Source organism: Serinus canaria, chromosome 7 (assembly GCF_022539315.1).
Source record: "Serinus canaria isolate serCan28SL12 chromosome 7, serCan2020, whole genome shotgun sequence".
Lineage (NCBI taxonomy): Eukaryota > Metazoa > Chordata > Aves > Passeriformes > Fringillidae > Serinus > Serinus canaria.
The window spans coordinates 28,767,369-28,784,695 of record NC_066321.1 but is presented as its reverse complement, the minus strand read 5'-3'; positions in this window follow the sequence as shown (position 1 = coordinate 28,784,695).

The window sequence follows — 17,327 nt, the reverse complement described above, 5'->3', positions numbered from 1 at the left end:
CCAGGCCCCTGCACAGCAATTTTGGCCAACCTCCAGGTATTTCAACAGATGATTTGTGTGATGGAAGCACAGGAGCAGAGATCAGCACTTGCTGTGTTGAAACACTCCTGCTCCAGAGAGCTCCTAAGGGCACAAGGATGAGAGAAGCATTTGATTCCAACAGATTGAACCACATCAGCCAGAGGAGGGCTGGGGGCTGCCCAGGCTCTGTACAGACCTAGGATGCTCCTACCCCTGGGAGTTTCCAGGGCAGAAGGGAACTCCAGAACCACCAAGGGATGAGGCACTGCTGCTGACTCCAGGCTCCTGTATGCTAAGAGCTGGATTCCTGCTGGAGGGGTGAAATTCCCCCATGTCACACAGCACAGGATCAGTGTCAGAAATGCCTCAGGCTGGGCTTCCCCAGGGAGAGAGCTCAAAAGTGAACAGACTGGAGAAGAATGTAATCCTAAATAAGCTGCCTGTGCACAGACACAACTGAACTTCTAAGGAGAAGCACTAAGAAGAAGCTTGGTTTGGAGTTTGTTTGTTTGTTTGTTTGTTTGGGTCTTTCCCTGGGTTGCTTATTTAGTTTGGTTTTTTGTAATTAACAAGGGAGGCAAATACAAAAACGTTTTGGGCTTTCCTGAAATGATGAGAAGGAAGTGTGAAGAAGGGTAACAAAGGTTGACAAACTTTCAAGGGCAGTAAAATAAATCTATAGTCAAATACAGATTCTTTTGGATCTCTGCATTCTGATGAGAGTTTCTCCTAAATTCTTTTCAGAGCAATCTCAAAAAAGGATTGATATTCACACTGGAGCTCCATGTTGTCCTCTTTTCTTCCAAATGGTCTGCACAACTAAAATATATATATATATACAGAGATGACTGGTTTAAGTCAGCTCAAGGGAGAAAGTCCAGTAGGAAGGCACATAAAGTCTGAGTTCATCATCATTTAAATCTGAAAACCCAGGAAACACACAACTGACAGCCCCTTCCAAAATAAGCAGGATTTATTGCTTTTTCAACACAATTCCCTATTTTGTGCTTTTCCCCTTGCTATACAAGCTGCCACCACAGTCCCCCTGCTAGAGGACTGATCTTGTCCCAAGAAACTCCATCTCAGAAGCATGAAAGGTCTGCAAGGGATTCAGACAGCCTGGAAAGTTTCATCTCCAGCAAGGTAACATCTATGATAAAATAAACAGAGCCAACCCATGAACACAGTTTATTAAGGAGGTTTCTGTCAGGGAAACCCTGCTAGCCCTGAAAACTCCATGGAATGTCTGACAGCTTGTGAGTGAAGGGATGCCATGAACAGAGCACAGCTGCAGTTTCAAATGTCATCAAAAAAAGGAAAGTTCCAGCAGGCTGGAGCACACAGCCATTTCTGGACTGAGGGCTAATCCAAGGAACCAACCCAAATGATGATGCCCAAGCACTGCAGGGTGAGGCCAAGTCAGAGACATTCCCTGGGTGCTGCTTCTGTCAGCATCTTCATCCATGACCTAAAAAAGGGAGTTGGGAAAGGATTTCAAGCCTTTCCAAATCAAATGCTGCAGCTAAACAAGAACTCCAGAAAGACCCCACCCCAAAGGGGAATAAGCAGACTAAAAGATGACAAAGAAGTCTCAGTGGAAATCGTGGCTATTACTGTTCCAAGGCACCATAACATCATTCTGCTCACTGCAGCTATAGAAAATCCCATATTTAAAAGTAAATTTTAGTTATCAACACGAGGGTAAAATACAGCTTAGATATCCTCAGTGTTTTCTCATAATAGCTCTTTTCACAGAAGAAAAAAAAAAAATCAGCACAATGCAAAACAAAACCCTCTACTACACATTGGAATTTCAACAAAATAAAAGCTAAATCAGAAAATAAATGTTAGAAGACAGTGACAAATCAAGCTTTTAATTTAGCATAATACCCATAAACACTTCTCACATGAAAATAAAACCTGCAAGTATGTTAACTTTAATGACTACTGAACAAAAGACAAAACAATTGGACTTATCCTATAAACTTCACTTTATGGTACTTTGAGGAAATTCTGATCTAAGCAGAGAACTAAAACCCTGCTAAAATCTCTAAGGAAGAGGGACAAGGAACCTGTGTTAAAATGACACTGCCCCTATCCCTCTCCAAGAAATTTAATTTACAATGGAAAACCTGTATTGTGATTGCACCTGGTCCCTTTGATATTTTTACACTCTGTTCAAAAACACTGAACTCTGCTTTTGGTGGTGGCAAATTCACACAGCCACACTCCCAGGGCTAAGCTCCAAGGGAGGAAAAAAACTTATGGAATGAAATAAACACTATCCTGCACCTTTTCAGTGCAGGCAGAGACGGTGAGAGCAGATGGGTTTGTGGGCCTGAGAGAACAAAAGCAGGGCTGGACTGTGGGTGCCACCCAGTGAAGGTGAGGGGGCCTTCCAGAACAAATGCTGCTCAGCACACCCAGGGAGGGAAGGAAAAACACAAACTACTGTGTGCAAAGGCTGTTGAGAGCCCAGGGTAAAACTGAAACCTGCACTGGAATGAGGAGAGGACTGACAAAGCCAAATCTTAATGCTCAGCAGTGCTTCAAGACTTAAAAATCTGGAGCAAGCCTGGCTGCAGCAGCACGTGGTTTAACTCTTCTGTGTTTGCTCTCAAGTCAGTTTGGGGGGTTGTGTTTTTGAGGGAAGGAGGAAAGAGGAGCTGAAAAAGCTGAAAGCCCAACAGAGCTCACTGCAAGGAACTGGAATTGAGCTGCAGGAGGAGTTCCTCGTCCATAGGAGATGAAGTTTTTATTAATGTCCTAACTAAATACACACTTGTTATTCATCTGTTTGATTCCATATAAATGACAGGGCTGAGGTGATGGAACCAGCGAGGAGCAATGACCCCAGAGCAAAAATAAGTACTTGCCATCATTCAGGTTAACAGAAGATGGCAAAGAGCACATTGACTCTAGTCACTCTAAGAATAGAAGCTCATAATCTATCTTAACTGCTAGATATTTTAATGGCCTGCAGAAGATCTCTAACTATGTACAACAGAAGCCTTAAAGGAAATGAAATTCTCAGGGAAAAATATGATCTAATTAAAGCATCCACAAACACATTTCAGAAATGGGAGAGAATATTTAATTTTGTCAGCAACATCTGCAAAATGTTTTAATATGAGATATCTATAACCCTCCTGACTTCCAGATTTTCAGAGTATGTCAGAATGTTTTACAAAAGACATTAATTGGTACAGCAGTGGTTTGAAGCAGAGCACACCATTTCACTGGGAAAAGACTGCCAAGAAATTGTGGCTGGTTTTATTTCACATCCCTGTCTCTGAACTCTGCCTCAAGCTCCTCTGTCATATCCCAATAGCACTAATATTGGTAATTATAGAGATATCAGAAATTGTGAAGATGTTATAAGATATCCAAGGTATACAAGATCTGATATCTTATATAAGGTTATGAGATATCAGATTTTCAAATTAAATTTTGGCAGCTTTACTTTCAGCAGCAGTCTCTTGCATTTGTGATGTGTTCTGAGTTTTTTTTTCCTTTCAGTGAAAGATATTTCTTTTGCTTGAGACCTTCTCTGCTATTTCTTATTCTTTATTTTTTGCTGGGCTACAAGAGCACGTGTAGTTGAAACCTCTCCCTTTTCCATTATTAATTGCTGTAATTTTGGACAAAAACAGGTAACACAAACATACAGCTCCATACTGGCAATGTGAAACAGGGAAAGAAGTTTTATTGTCCAGTGCACATCCATTCTGAAAGGTGGGAGTGCTTTAGCTACAAGCAGCATTTTGGCAAGATGGTTTTCTCCAAGCCTTCATTCTGGGAGCTGTGAAATGCAAGTTTCATCACCTCAGTTTAGTTTTCCAGTGTCCAACAGCAGCTCAGGACTCTGCTGTGACAGGGGACACGGGATCTGGGTGAGGACAGCCCCACTGCCTGCAGGGGCAGCCAAGCATCCCTCGGGCAGCAGATGGAAAAGGCACTGAGGGGTTAAGGGAGCACTGAATCCATGGACACCTGAGCAACCCACAGTGTCCTTGGGGAGCCACACAGATGGGCCAAAAGCCCTGACACAGCCACACAGCTCTTCAGGCAACTCTTCTGCAATCCCCCCACCTACACATGAGAGGGTTTTAGAGGAGAGCATTGCTGTGCTCAGGGTGCAGCAGGATTCTTCATTACAGGACTGTTATTGACTTCCTCAGCAAATTTTCATTTGCTAACAGCCCAAATTCACTTAGAAGTTTACTCTATTAATTATCTTCTCTTCATATACCTGTAATTCAAGGTATTTTACACTGGCTCATTCCCATACTTGCTGTGTGTTCTTGTTTCCAGGCACTTAGAGCAAGGAAAATGTTTAGCTATCTAAACAAACTTACTGTGGAAGTCACTGACCTCTTTTTTTGCCCTGGCTATTTGAGAAAAGTTCTAATTTCTGAAGCTACCAACAAAGCTGCCCATGTCAGCCCTAAATCACTGTGAAATCCCTCAGATTAATCTAGAACAATTCAAAGACCAGAACTGTGCCTGAAAACTCATGGCTCAAAACTAAACCAGCTGAATATCATCTACGTGCACAGAAGCATCCATGAGATTAGTTTATGACTATTTACTGATTCCAATAAGGAAAACAGGACAAAAAGGCAGATCAATAGTGCATTCCTGGTTAGTCATGAATAGAAAACAGAGAAAAAAACCTGTGCAGGAGGATTCATTCCCACAGATGGGATCTTCTCCACTTTTACAAGTGAGGAACATTAAGACACTTGATAAACAGAAGTGTTTTGTTTTCAGAGATGCCAGCCTGGCATCCTCTACAATCATCACATGAATTTCCATTTCACAGTCAAAAGGAAAAAAAAAAAAAAAAAAAGGAAGTCACCTGGAATTAATAGAAGTAAAATGTAAATTTATCCTGCTTCCTGCAAGGTGACCACTTGTCATACAGCCCATTGAGATTCCCTACAGGCCTGAAAATAAACTTCCTAAGCCTGAAAGTAAACTTCAGCTGTGTGGAAGGCTGAGAGCTTAATGTGTGAGCATCTGTTCCTGCAGCTATTCCATTTAAAGTGCACTGTCATTTCCAAACTGCAGTGCAGGTGTCCTCTGCCACCAGCCCTAACCAGAATCTTCCTCTGCATAGAAATATTTTCTTCCTCCTGTTACTTTTAATTGCATCACGTGGAATTACACTGAATAAAATATTGACTTCTAAGATTTATGTAGCTCAAGCAATAATGCAGTTGGTAACACCTCTTGCTCTATTTTCTCTCATGCTCTGTGGCAACTTTCTAAGCTTAAACACCTTAGCTGCTGGCACATGGCATGTTAATACACATGTTGTGGGAGCAGTGCTCTCAATTTATCTCCCAATAGTTGGCAGTGTTCACTCAATTCTCCACAGCATGGCAGCAATTCCAGAGGGCAGCAAAAGTGGCACTGTCTGGGCCAGGGTTATAAGCTAAACTTCAGTGTTTTCTCTGGGCACATGACATCATTCCATGAAAATTAATTTTTTGGTTAAAAACCTGCAAGGATGTGAAAGTTCCAGTCTGCTTCCTTATCTTTGTAATGGTTCAGGCTTAAGACATTATCTTGTACTCAGCTCAAGAACAGCTCAGTACTCCTGGTAGTGTCCTTTTTTCCCTTTCACTTTACTGTTCTTCCTAATTTAGATTCCCATTGGTATCCTGCCTCCCAAACATGAGAAGGTAGCAGTGATAACCTGGACAGTTTGCCTTGCTCTACCCTGATTTTCATGGGTTTGCCCTGGCAGGAGCCTGTGGAGAACCTCCCACCTCAATACTGGCATCACTGAAGGCTTCACCATCATGGTTTGTGTGATTTTAAACAAACAGCTCTTCTGTCATTCTGAATCCATGAAGACAACATCCAGATGTATTTTCAGGGACTAAGATCACTTGGCACTCATCAATCTTGCAAAAGAGTCAGCCCTCAAAGTCTTCCCTGTTAGCAGATGGCTTTGTGAGCCAGTTACAAGCTTCACTTCACATCTTCCTTCCCTCAGTGCTTTGCAGGAATATATGCATCTATATATTTGTGCTCATATATATATATAAACACAAACTTCTAATTTTATTTTTTTTTTTTTGCATTTCATTCTTTTGGCTAAATATATAATTCCATATTTCTCTCCCCTTGCTAATTTTACTTTGACAGATGACAAGAAATCTTCTCTTGTGGCTTTCCCACATTCCTTTGGGCCTGATTGCATACCCACTAACAAAGCTGTCACTGAAGACACCTGCCTTCTGACAAAGCAATGTGTAAAAAATAAAGCTACATGGGTTTTCAAATTGCACCCAAAGAACAGCAGAGAACCCAGAGCCATGAACCAGGACTTGCTTCAAATCAGAGATGTGCCAGCTTTGTCACCAAATGTGTGGGCTACCACTCAACAACTCTTATCTTGCCTTTCCCCCCCACCTCAAAACAGGAGGCAGGGAAAAGGAAAGAGAAAATGTCTCCATTCTAACCACCCTGCAGAATTCTTTCCCTTGACACAAGTAAAATGTTCCAGATTAACATCTGCTGCACGAGCACAGGAAGTTGAATCAGATGATGTGGTGCTGGTCCCACCACGAGGAGGAATGCACAGGAAACACCTCCAAAATAGGATGGTCAGTACCAATCAGCAAACCCCAATCAACAGTAGCTGATAGTTCAGTATCAAAATGGACAAGGGAAAGCAGACAAAGGAAGGACTGTTTGCATTTTTGCAGTCATACAACAGCTATTCTGTACTACTGCCCACATACTGTTGTATTTCCTCATCTTTTAACATTAGGATAGAAACATGTCAGTGACTATATCTTCTTTTCATTTCCTTACTGCTTTTCTACAGAAACATGCCCAGTGCATTTCACTTTTCTAACAGACACTGAAGTTGAAAATAGCGTGAGGACACCTCCATTCCCTGCTCCTTTTCCACTGTCTACTAGACACACATTTTATTAACACAACAGTTTCATATTGGCCAACACTTCTGAAGGAGTGAGGAGAAACACTCTGATTGTAGATCAAGCTCAAACCACCTCCAGACTGCTCTGCTTTGGACCAGGGCAGGAAAGCTGAAGCAAAATGTGTTTCTGCATGTCACTGGAGTGTGCACCACAGACAAGTGCCCAGTTCCATCTGCACATATCCCCTAACAAGTGAGTCAGATCACTGCCCCTTCTTGCTCTGCTTTGCTCAAGGTGGGACCCATCAAGACCTGATCAAATAGGAGCTTTTCTTTTCATGTCACATCATCACAAGCCAATCCCCAAATACTTTTCTCTAGAATTTTAAACTGGCAATTGATTTCAAAGGTTATGATGTACAGCAAAGGAAAAATCTGAACTGGGAACAGTCTTATAATTGAGGGCATCAGTTCTTTTAAACATCTGTAAAGATCCATCACAAGGGATCATGGGGACAGCAAATCAGCCATACTGGACCTATAAAAATCATTAAGGGTTTGACACCATAAATTACTAACGATGACAAAGAGCCTTTACCTATAACAATTTGCACTAAAATTTGATTGTAGCTATAAGGAGGTGCATTGTTTGAAAAGCAAGGAAGAGCTTGCAGTAGACACAGTACTGATAAGCTGTTCTTATTTAAAATTGTAGATTTTTTCAACACTATTTCATTAGAGAAAATATTAAAATTTGTTTGCCATATAAATTTATCTGCATAGATAAATTTAACTTCAAAGACATATAACCAAGAACTTTATATAAAAAGCTTTTATTGTTTCTTCTCTTAGTTATACAGTGCCACAAATTTCAGGAAAACCAAAAGAATCCCTATCAAATTCCCAGGGTGATTTCACCAAGATGAGTCAGATATATATAAAATACAACCAATCTCAATTAGTTCCTTGACACATGCAAATGGTGGCCCTTCCCAGAGCCCAAACAAAGGAGAGATGACTTCCAGGAACCTGGTCTGTAGCCACATCCAGGCAATAAACCAGTTAGAATTTTAAAATGTTGGCTCAGCTACGAAAACAAGAAAAATTGAACTGTTCATTCAAACATAAAAGAGCCATGAAAATATTTCTGCTCAGGAACTTGAAACAGAGTTCCTGTCACAATTCAATAGTCCATCATCTTGGATTTGGAGAGGCAGAAATCTTGCAGTTAAAACCAGGAGGACTTTTTCTCAAAACAGAGGTAGTGAGTTTGGGTTCAATAATCACTAAACAGGCACAGAGGGGTGTACATTTTCTCATAGTTCTGCCTCTGAAGGCATTTGGTAGCAAATGAGTCCTTCAAGTTGGACTCATCATTACTCAGTTTTACAAGACAAGTATTGCACTGAGCTAATTGTGCACAGCCACCCAGCTTTACCTTTAAGCACAAGCTCCCTCATTACCTCCTTGGGATTTCAATAGATTTGCTGTCTCTAAACAAGAGCTGCACAAATAAACAATTACATTAAAGGTGTGTAAGAAGAAAGCCTGAATTTTGGTCATGGCTTTGTGCTGCAGGTGAAGAGACAGCACAGGGGGCTGAGAGGGCTCAGAGCTCACAAAAGGGAGAATAATGGAGGAACAAGGGAGAGCAGACGTCTGAGCACTTCCCCTGGGCACCAAAATCCAAGGGGCACGAGGCCCTGAGCTGTGGGCAGAGCTGCATCATCAGCACTGGATGTTCACAAACAGTGGAGCCATGCATGCCAAGGCAGGGCCAGCATCTACATCTTCCTTACCTAGGGATAGAGCCCTGCTTCAGCCTAAAACTCAGGTAATTTCTCACTAGAGACCACCCTTCCCTCTCCAGGAGGGACCTTGTGACAGTGTTTGCAGGGGTCTTAAGGTGAGGGAAGAGATGAGAAAGTTGACTCCATGTTCAGAAGGCTTGGTTTATTATTTTATGATATATATTATATTAAAGCTATACTAAAAGAACAGAAGAAAGGATTTCATCAGAAGGCTGGCTAAGAATAGAAAAGGAATGAATAACAAAGGTTTGTCTGTGACCCAGACAGTCTGGACAGCTGGGCTGGGATTGGCCATGAATGAGAAACAACCACAGAGACCAATCCCAGCCCCACCTGGTGCATCCCACAGCAGCAGAGAATCATTGTTTGCAGTTTGTTCCTGAGGCCTCTCAGCAACTCAGGAGGAAAAATCCCAAGGAAAGGATTTTTCATAGAACATGTCAGTGACAGGATATGCCCACTCTGACTTTTCTGCAGCTTTTTCTCCTTCCTCAAGAGTATCTGGCATTTAAGAAGCCCTCAAGAAGACAACTAAGTTCAATTACATGGAGTATAAACATCTGAGTAGCCAAAGGAAAAAAAAAATCCTCATCCTTATTAAGACATACACAACAGATATTAACATATCTCCACCTTATCCAAATGATCCTGCTTTTTCCACTTTGTGTGTTGTACTTCAGAAGTGAGTGAGCTCCTGCATCTCTGCAAAATCTAATTTAAATTACCTGCATCTGAAGAGGTTAAACAGATGGGAGGATTTTCCTTTCACTCTAAACTATTATGGCACTGGAGTTTGGGTTCTCATTCCCTACTGAAGCTACACCAACTTCACAAGAAGCATTTATGCTTCAGCTCCCTCTGAAACATCTGGGAGATTTCTCAGTTCACAATCCATAAAATTCAGTCAGGTGAGTGCAAAACATGCAGTAAATTCATGAAGGACTCCAAGGACAATGTGTATTTTGAGCCAAGATTCACACTTAGACTGAGCAAGTTAAGCAATCACCAGGTCATCTTAGCTGCTAATGGTAGGTAAGATATTATCTAAACTATGGATATTGGTGGTTTTCACCTTATTTTATTTCAAGAGTATGAACTGTATTTAACACATCTGAGCCCAAAGTTTTGCTGTCTTTTACCCATCACTGCAGTGACTTCCTTCCATGCAAAGAAGACAGAAACACAATGTCACTTGGCAGACAACAAGAAAATGGTACAGCTTTTACAGCTCAATAAAAGACTCTTCTTCAGTTTTAAAGGAAAAAATGGCTAGTAGAACAAAAAGTTTTAGTGACAACGTTGCAGAGTCTAGAGATCTGGGTCTGAATGAATATTTACATCTTGGACATTAAAGGCATTTATCCATTATATGAACTTTTAAATGACTAAGCCCTTTTCTGTGTAATGCCATAATACTTCCATTCAGCTAAAACTACCCTTGAAAGCCCACACAAATAGTATCCAGAAGAATTCTGAAGATGTGTTCCTCAGCCTGCATGACAGCACAGGTCATTGTTGCAGTGAGTGAGCAGTGTTCTGGTGTTTGCAGGGGTACTGCACTCCTCTTATCCCATGGAAGAACTGATTTCAGGAGTATAACCCACCTTACAGAGCTCTGCAGCACCTCTGGCAGCCATCCCCTACAAAGTTGCTGTAAGGACTCTAAAAAGACCTTGCAGAAGTAACTTCCAGTTGAGAAGTCACAAAAGAGGGTGAGGACAAACACGACCTGCAGAGTGAGCTGACTCACCATTCCAGCAGCATGGAAGGAGAGGTGTTTCCTGGTGCTCTCCAGAGGACAACACCTACTGTGTCAGAGGGTAAAAGCAAGTACCTGCAGTGACTTTCCCCTCTAACAGAACATGTCACATGCTTTAGACCATCTGGTGCAAAAGAACTCTTACTTATCACACAGGTTAGATGCATGGAAGAGGCACAACCACCAAATTATTGTTAGAACTGTAAATAACTAGATTGCTGTCTTTGCTTATGCAAGACTATTCACTTACACACTTTCAAGTCCATTACTCTCTCCTGTCCTCCAAATATGATGTTGCCATTTCCTATAGAGAAATTTTCCCCTCAGAATTCAGGGTTGGCTATTCAGCATGTTTTCTAAATCTGGGATATTTTTGTTCCTAAATCTGTGTGACCAACATGAAACTCGCTATTAACAGATTCCTTTTCCTTATTCCTTTTTGGAAAGGGAAAAGGTGGGGAGAATCATGGAAATCCCATGTAGATACTCAGACTAACCCCAGAGCTACTCCCCTTCCAGGGAAGGAATGGATCTCACTTGAAGGCAAAGAACATCTGTTCTCCACCATCTTCTGCAGCTAGAAGGTCACAAGGGAGAGAGAGAGCACTGTTACCACCCACTCTGCCATAAACCTCCACCACCAGAGAGGGGATGAGTAGCATTTGATGCAGACAAGTGCAGCCAACCTGGGCTGTGTCACAGAAGCACAGCCAGCTGTCCAAGGCAATAAATTCTTTGCTCCAGTCAGACTGTCTGTACCTACTGCAGCCATCAGTGTGCCCTCCAGAACTTGCAAATTAATGGGAGCCATAAAGTGAAAATAGTCAGTGCACAAGTCCTTTGAAAAGATACTGGGGCAACTTGGCTTGCTAGATTGGGGGGGAAAAAATGTATATATGCATATACAATTATACATATAAACCCCCACAATATATATATATATATATATAAACCCCCATATATAATATAAACCCATATAATATATATATATATATATAGATATATATATATATATATATATGGGGGTTTATATATATATGGGGGGTTTATACATGTATAGGGGTTTTATATATATATATGGGGGTTTATATATATATCGGGGGTTTATATATATATATGGGGGTTATATATATGGGGGTTTATATATATATGGGGGTTTATATATATAGGGGGTTTATATATATATATATATATAAAATATATATAAACCCCATATATATATATATACTATATATATAAACCCCATATATATATAAAAACCCCTCATATATATATAGACCCCCTATATATATAAACCCCCCATATAGATATAAACCCCATATATATGTAAACCCCTATATATATATAAAACCCCCATATATAGTTATAAAACCCCCTTATATATATAAAACCCCCATATATATATAAAAACCCCTCATATATATATATAAACCCCCCATATATGTATATAAACCCCCCCGTATGTACATATTAAAAAACCATATACATACACAAATACCATATACATGTATATAAAACCATATACATATATACAAAAAACCATATAGTTATATATATAAAACCATATATATATATATAAAAGCATATATATATATATATAAAACCATATATAAATAGATATAGCTTTGTGAAGGTCCCAGCAGTAGCTCTGCAGTACCATCCAGTACTGAGGGGCTGACAAGATGGTAAAGCCTGCCATGATGCACAACAGGAAAATGAGAGACAGCAGACTCTAATTGAAAAAACCTACTCCGAGGGTACAAGGGGAAAAGAGTGGCTGCCAAAATAATTAAGCAGAGAAGCAGAGGCCCAAGGAGGTTGTGCCACCTCCATCCTGGGCAGCTCTCAAACCCAGCTGGCCAAAGCTCAGATGATCCTCACAGCTGACCTACTTTGAGCAGGATGGTGGCTAGGTCCCTTCCAGCCCCAGTGATTTTGGGACTCTCCTCTCAGCTGGTTCTTTAGCTGGAAGCTTACAAAGCCACTTTTTAATGTCTCAGGTCACCAGTTTCCTTGCTATTCAGTGATACTGAGCTCTATGAAATGCAAAAATACAGTACCACTCCAGTTGGACGTTCCTTTTTTCATATAGCTTTCAGACAATAGGCAAATTCCTGCAGAAAATGTTAGCAACAAACAAGACTTGTTAAAGAAATATAAGAAATACAGTCAAATACTCAGAGTGTCAAGGTCTGAGTTTTCAGTTTTAAATTTAAATTTTAAACCTCTTCAAAGAGCTTAAAACACACACATGTTTTAAAGCTTCATGGAGGGAAGGGGCATTGCAGTTCTGGTTCTCTGGAAGTTTTTTTTTAATTTACTTATCTTAGTGCATTTTGCCCCAGCACTCTACTCTCCCTGAAACAGGAAAATGCCCTGCTCCTCCTAGGCTGAGCAGCAGCCTGGCCACCACCTAAAAAAACCCATCAGCAGTGTTGCTCTCTTGTCACAGACCCAGGTGTCATTGCCCAGGAAAGGAGATTTCTGTTCTTCCTTTGCTAACTTTGACCCTTGGAAAAAGAGCATTTCATTGCTTTATTTGTAAAATTGGAAGTTACACAGAGCAGCACCAGAAATATTTCATCTTTTGCCAACAGACACGTTAATAAAGAGCTAATCCTCTCATGTTTATACCAAAGCTGAGGCAATCCACAGCACTAATGCAAAATCCCTCACTCATCTTCCATTTATGCTCTGCTAATCATATAACATTATTACAAACAATGCAGTAAACTAATTACTGTTCAGTCACTTCTTTCTTCCACACTATAAACTAAATTACTGACTCACAGACACATTCTCTCTGTGCAGATGAGCTGTTTGTTTGCTCTCCTTCCTTCCAGGCTGTTTCATGCCACTTCAATTTGCAGACAACAAAACCTCAAGGATGCCACCCCACGTAACTGGGGCCAGGGTTCTTGGGCTGTGATGGTTTCTGGCTTTAGGTTGGGGCTTGGTTTTTTTGTTTTTTAGGTTTGTTGTTGTGTTTCTTTCATTTTTCGTTGTTTTTTTCATTTGTTTGGTTTTTTCTCCTTTGGTGGGGAGGAAGGAGAGACCAGCAACAGGAGGAAGGAGTACATGTTAAAATGGCTTCAGTGAATTTTCTCCTTGGCTGTCAGAGCCATTTTTGAATCCTGTATGTAAAATATCCTACAAAACCTGGAAAAGCCCATCTGACTCATTGCCCTGTAGCCCTGTGAGATTAAATTGGTGCAGTAGTTCAGTAACAGCAGGCACAAAGCAAATTGCACCAGAAAGACTTTCAAGGAAAGCTTTTAAAACAATCCTCTAAAGAAAAAAAAAGAAAATAGAGTCAACATAAGCTTCTGAAGCAGACAGTATGGTTTGGATTACTGAATATTAAGTTCAGAATATTAGAATAAATACTGAATACATTTCAAAATATGATTGTGCTGGAGAAGCATCACCATATTCAATGCTATTTATGAAAGCAAATCAGAATTTGTTCTGAAAATGGTTATGCTCTCAAACTGCACCTGAAGACATGTATTCATGCATTATTCTTCTCCTATTTGACAGGGAAGTAGGAAAGGCATTAATATATGAATCAGTGTACCACTATCATTTTTCATAGCCTGATACCAAATCTTGCCATCCATTTTTGAGAACAATGAAAAGCTTTTTCACTTGCAAGGTAAGAAATGTAGCATGGAATCCATTTCAAGCTTCTAAGGCCATTTGAAACAATCCGTGTTTTGAAACAGAACTATTTTACATAAATGAAAAATTCTCTTGGTACTATAAAGAGCATTGTCAGTCTACTCTGTTGATTTATGAATAAAAATACACCACAAACACAACTATGTCGTATTTGCGTGTACAACTCATGCTTCAATAAAACACTGCAGACACTTCCAGCAGAGAAAGCAAGAGACATTTAAGGCAGCAACTAAATTAATTCACCTCAGATAGGTTTCATTTGCTCCAACAAAACCCAATAAGACTTTAAAAAACCTCAAATTCTAGGGAAAAAAGCCCTCAATATTGAATTGTGGCTCACAAGGAAGACAAGTAGATGGCACAAAAATCTGTGACAGGACTTGCCTGGTGTTTCCAGCATATTTCTCTCATTTGGTGTACCCAAATTCATCTTCCACACAGAAGTCACATGGCCAGCCCTTAAAATAATTTGCCCTTCATGACTAAGCCTGCATTGCTTAATTAGGGATAAACTGCTTTCCAGCTTCCAGCTTGCTTGGAAATACCAAGGCAGTACTTGGCCATTTCTTGGTGCCAAGGAAGTACTACATGTCACTTCACATTGCATTTTACACCAGCTGAGAAGAGTGCACTGTGCACTTTGGAAGCACTAAAGGCTTTTCTCTTTCTACTACCACTGATTTGCTCTTTCCCTCATCTTAAATACGAGGCTCAGCTTTGAGTTATGGTTTCTACATCTGGATATTCACCTCTGGATTTCCTCCTAAGCCTTTGGAAAATTGGCTTTTTGTGAATGCCTCCTAGGAGTTCTGCTTCTCAAAACCCAGGAGTTCTTGTCCTGCTGTGGTCATGTTCTGGTGCCCAAAAAGTGCTGCTCTTTCTGCAATGTACACAAGGGAAACTGGCTGTTAAAGGATTGAGATGTCTTCTAATAGCATTAAACTAGAAAAAATTATTTTCTTTTAAACATATGATCCAACTACTGCACAGTCCACCCTGGTGAGCATTTGAAGAAACCATGGACGGTCTCAATTTTTTATGCTTTTGTACCAAATATGTGGTCCTGAAAACCAAGAGAAATGCAATTTCCTTTAAGATACTATGCACAAAAATAGCTCAAAAGGCACAGAAAGCATCCACAAAGAGCTTGTCCCTAGATAAGTGAAATCAGTAAATCTCTTATCACTTTCAATGCAAAGCACTCTCTGCTTAAAATTTCCTTTATTAAGCTCTCATTATTATTCTACTTATTTCTATTTTTTTTCCATCAGCAGACTGCATTGCAATAAATATTTGTATATGTATGTGAGAGATACTAAGTGGCATTAAGTCTTAGAATAGCTGGGATAAATCATTAGAATTCAGTCAGTCAATGAGCTTTCTCTGGCAACTGTCACAGGCCATACCACTGGTCTCAAAAGCACAAGAATCAATTTTCCACACAGCAGACATGTCCAGCAGGTCGTGTTTCAAGTAATCCAGGACTGCTTTCCCTCCACATTACTTTACTTGCTGCCCCCTCCCTTCATTAAGCACTTATTTACACTAAGAAGTGGTTACTCAATTTTCATTCCCTCATTCAGCATAAGTGCCATAATATTGCCATATGATATTTTATTCAAATCAAATTTTTATTGGGGTTTTTAATCAGTGCAGCAAGGGTCTCCCATATCACATTCCTTCCTCGCCTTCTGCTAGATACTAAGCCAACAGCATGAAAAAAATCTAATGAAAACTGAAAATGTGGACCATAGGCATTTATGTTAAGCATAGAATAGTGATTCTTTTTTTCCTACTATGATTAATTGCAAGAGTTGAGCTCTATTTTTTTTTTTTTTACTTTCTCTTCAAGAAGATATCAAGCCAAAATAAAAAGCTTGCCTGTTTATCCATGTTGTAGCTATTAGGAGCTCCATTTCCTTTTGCTACTTTAGCACTGTGCTCTATCCTACCAGGGGAAATAACCATAAGGGTTTTGTTTGGTTTCCTTTTCATGCTAATAACTCAGTCATAAATGCCTCATACAGGCTTGAAGTTTAAAATTATGTTGATTCTGCAAAGTAGTCATCACCTCTCTATATTTGGGCCTGATGAATTTTTTTCCCCAAAGTGCTAAGTTGCTATTTCAGGTGGATAAAAAAAGTTTGAAAAAAGCTGGGTACTCTGACAGCCCTACCATTAGCAGCAAAGAAACCAAATAAAATTTACAAATCCATACAGAAGCATCACATTTTAATGGCATAAAACATCAACTTTCGAGGTGCTGCCTGGAGTTATGAATCCCTGCAACATTAACTCACTCTCTGTCCTATTCCTCAAGTCAAGGGGGGCTGATCTGCTCTCACCAGCAGCCCTAAACACAGAGCCCAGTGGCAAGGTCCTCCCAAACCCCCTCACCCCACCAGGCTGGCAGAGCCCACATTTCCAAGCCTTCAGGGCATGCTGCAGGGTTTATCTATTTATTCAGGCTTGTGCCTGGGGGAGGGCTGCAGAAGCAAAGGGAAGGTTGGCAAGTTCTCTTTATTTGCAGCGAGGTCAATTTTATGTATTAATTTATGTACATGTGCCCGGAGATTATGATAGGCACATTTCATACAATAGCAAACAACTTTAGCCATAACCTAATTAACTTTGACTAAGGAAGAAAAGAATTCTCCAGGTCTCCGTTAGAGATAAATTCCTGTAAAAACTTGCCATGATCACAGGTGCTACAAAATAAGAGTCTGTCTAATCCCAAACTAAAAGGGGGGGAAAAAAAGTGCCTTTTCACACACTGAGGCACACACATGAAAATCAAAAGCCAGTTTATGAGTTGCATGAATGTTTTGATACTATCTGAGCCTTTCCTTCAATGCCCTTTGACTTACTGTTGAGTAACAAAAGAAATATTCTTCCTCCCTCTCAGTATAACTCTGGGCATAAATCTGCAAGTGTTGAAAAGTTGGAAAAAAGAAAATAAAAGGAGCTGCTAGGAATAAGAGAGTCCCCTGAAAAGGAGCACAAAGATTCATGGTATACTGAAATAATACAATCAATACAAGAAATCAGCTGCAAAGTGAAACTGATTGCTGAATACTCTCTGACAAATCTAAAGAGACTTTCCTGCAGGTGTTGGTTTGACCTATTCCTGAAGAAACAAGAGAAGCATATTAGA